This window comes from Tupaia chinensis, unplaced genomic scaffold, assembly GCF_000334495.1.
Source record: "Tupaia chinensis unplaced genomic scaffold, TupChi_1.0 Scaffold148175_1, whole genome shotgun sequence".
In the NCBI taxonomy this organism is placed as follows: domain Eukaryota; kingdom Metazoa; phylum Chordata; class Mammalia; order Scandentia; family Tupaiidae; genus Tupaia; species Tupaia belangeri.
In genome coordinates this window covers 13,355-16,706 of record NW_006208026.1, presented here as the reverse complement: position 1 = coordinate 16,706, position 3,352 = coordinate 13,355, and the positions used below count along the sequence as shown (strand labels likewise).

General features: G+C 42.6%; 1 pseudogene; it reads left to right on the top strand.

Moving 5' to 3' along the window:
• The first annotated feature begins 6 nt into the window (after nt 1-6).
• On the top strand, nt 7-1,976 carry LOC102502832 (WD repeat-containing protein 35-like; annotated as a pseudogene).
• The last annotated feature ends 1,376 nt before the right edge of the window (nt 1,977-3,352 follow it).

Genomic DNA, 3,352 nt, shown 5'->3' with positions numbered 1-3,352 from the left:
ATTGTGGGTCGTGAATCTGGCACTATTCAGAAATATAGTCTTCCTAATGTTGGTTTGACTCAAAAACATTCCCTTGTTGCGCCTACCAGTTATCCTTGAACTGCAACTCTAGTCGGCTTCCAATCATAGATATATCAAGAGTTCTGACTTTCTTTGATTTGGATGCTCGGATGACAGACAGTACAGGACAGCAAGTAATCAGAGAGTTGTTAAAATTGGAGCAGAAAGATGTCTGGAATATGAAGTGGACCAAGGATAATCCTGATTTATTTGCCATGATGGAGAAGACAAGAATGTATGTTTTCAGAAACTTGGATCCTGAGGAGCCCATTGAGACCTCTGGATATATCTGTCACTTTGAGGATTTAGAAATTAAATCTGTTCTCTTGGATGATATATTAAAGAATCCGGAACATCCAAACAAGGATTTTATAATTAACTTTGAGATTCGGTCCCTACGAGATAGTCGAGCACTGATTGGCATTGGAATTCAAGATGCATCTCAGTTCATAGAGGACAATCCACACCCCCAACTCTGGCACCTCCTGGCTGAAGCAGCTCTTCAGAAACTAGAATTGCACACCACAGAGCAGGCGGTGCAGGCATTTGTGCGCTGCAAAGATTACCAAGGCATTAAATTTGTGAAGCACCTGGGCCATCTGCAGAGTGAATCGATGAAGCAGGCTGAAGTTGCTGCCTACTTTGGCAAGTTTGAAGAGGCTGAAAGAATGTACCTTGATATGGACAGAAGAGACCTTGCTATTGGCCTCCGGGTGAAATTGGGAAACTGGTTTGGAGTACTCCAGCTCTTGAAAACGGGATCTGGCCATGCAGATGACACTCCTTGTACAAGCCAAATGCCATTGCAGACTACTTTGCTGATCGGCAAAAGTGGTTAAATGCTGTACAATATTATATACAAGGCCAGAGCGAGGGACGCCTAGCGGAATGTTACTATAAGTTAGAAGATTATGAGGGATTAGAGAATCTTGCCAGTTCACTTCCAGAAAACTACAAACTGCTTCCAGAAATAGCTCAAATGTTTGTGAGAGTTGGAATGTGTGAGCAAGCTGTGACTGCATTTTTGAAATGTAATTAACCAAAGGCAGCTGTAGGTACCTGTATGCATCTTAACCAACGGAACAGAGCTGTTGAATTGGCTAAAAGTCACAACCTAAAGGAAATTAGATCCCTTTTGGCTAGTACGCATCTCATTTACTGGAAAAGAAAATTCTCGATGCGGTAGAACTCTATCGGAAAGCCAATTACTTTTTTGATGCTGCTCAACTGATGTTTAAGATTGCAGATGAAGAGGCCAAGAAAAGAACTGAGGTTTTACGTGTTAAGAAGCTCTACGTAATGGTGGCTTTACTAATAGAGCAGTACCATGAACAGGTGAAAAATGAGCAATGAGGAAAAGTTAAAGGAAAGAGTTTAGAGGCCACGTCTGCTTTGGCGGGTTTGCTGGAGGAGGCTCTATCTTCTTCTAGTCGTTTCACAGATAATACCTGGAGAGGGGATGAGGCTTACCACTTCTTTCTACTGGCAAAGAGGCAGCTCTACGAGGGCTATGTCGACGCTGCATTGAAAACAGCTCTTCACCTGAGAGACTATGGAGACATCATCTCTGCAGTGGAGATCTACTCTCTGTTCACACTCTGTGTGTGCGCCAGTAGCTCTTTCGGCACTTGTTCAAAAGCTTTTTTATCAAACTTGAATCTTTAGAGACGCTCAGTTCTGAACAGAAACAGCAATATGAAGATCTAGCTCTAGAAATCTTCACCAAGCATACTCCAGAAGATAACAGAGAATCGGAATTGAACAGCCTTCTTGAAGGTGGAGAAGGGAAACTGCCAATATGCGTTGCCACAGGAAGCCCGATCACTGAGTACCAGTTCTGGATGTGCAGGGTGTGCAAGAACTGCGTTCTCGTTCAGAAAATAAGCTGTCCCTTATGCCACAGTTCAGTAGGATAAAGAATGCCGATCCCCACTATAGCTTTCCGTAGTTCATGTGAGGATCCCTCTGAAGTCTACATGGTCTTGGGGCTGGCCTGACAGAGAGCAGAGACTGAGACTCTGAATCCCCTCTCTTTGGCCCATTAGAAAAAAACAAAAAAAAAAAAACCTCAAATAAAAAAAAAAAAAAAAAAAAAGACAGAGAAAGTCCCTTTACTTCCTTATTCCTCACTAGCCCACCCAAGGGTCAAGAAAAACTCAACTACAACCTTGTCCAGTGAGATTCCAAGGTGATGGGGAGGGACCTTTTCCAACAACACACACCTAAACCCACACCCCATTTACAGCACGTCACAAATGAACTCTCAAATGCAGAAAACTACACAAGCTTGTGGTATGCTGGACTAAGAAAGGACAGAAACACACAGAAAGGAAGTCCACCACTCATTTCCTACTCGAAGGTTTCTTGCCTCTAAGCCTTTACTCCAATGAAGAACCAGGAACTCAAATACCAGAGTAATGCTTTAAAGGGTATTCAAATATGATTTACAGTTTCTTTATTTCTTAAAAAAGCAAGAGAGACAGGGTGAGAGTGAGAGCACCAGCACTCCAACAAGGGTCCTGACCCTGTGATCCATGCCCAGTCTCCAGCCAGGCCTGGCTCATGGTCAGTGTGTGCCCAGTGTATTCACGAAGTCTCCAGACTTAAACTGGAAACCTTACCATATGGGATCACTTCATATTGCTTTGGATTACACCTGCCTGACCTTTAAGAGGTATTAAGAACCCACAGCTTAAAAAAAATTGTTTAAATATATGAAAGAGTCTTCATACTGTTCATAGAAAACATGTGTTATGAAAAAGCTAGTACTTTAATTCCATTTTTCCACAAACTTTGTGAAGTCTCCTTATAAAAAAGTTCACCTCACTGATATTGCTCAACCACTTTTACTGACTGTGTCAAATCAAAAACTCAGTGCCACGTACCTAGTGAAACATGCTAGGTGTCACGACAGAGCGACCACCATCACCTCAATGCATCCAGTTTCCTCCTACCTCTTAAAAGAATAAGTATTTTTCTTTCTTTATTGTTAAAATTTACTGCCAGCGGAAACATGCACTTATCAGAGAGATACAACGAGACAGACAACACAGAGAGACAGAGAGGGAGGGAGAGGGAAAAGGCAAAATTATCCCAGTGGGGCATGGTCACGCCCTAATCCTCTCTCCTCCATCTTGTGGAGATTTTGGACACAAACACACATGTGTGTGGTGTGTTTCTCAAGTCAGTGGATCCAGAACTTCAACCACGTGGTTGGCCATGAGGGATGCAGCTCATTTAACCCCTATGCCACAGTGCTGTCCCAGTATTTTTCTTATGATTTAAAATATTC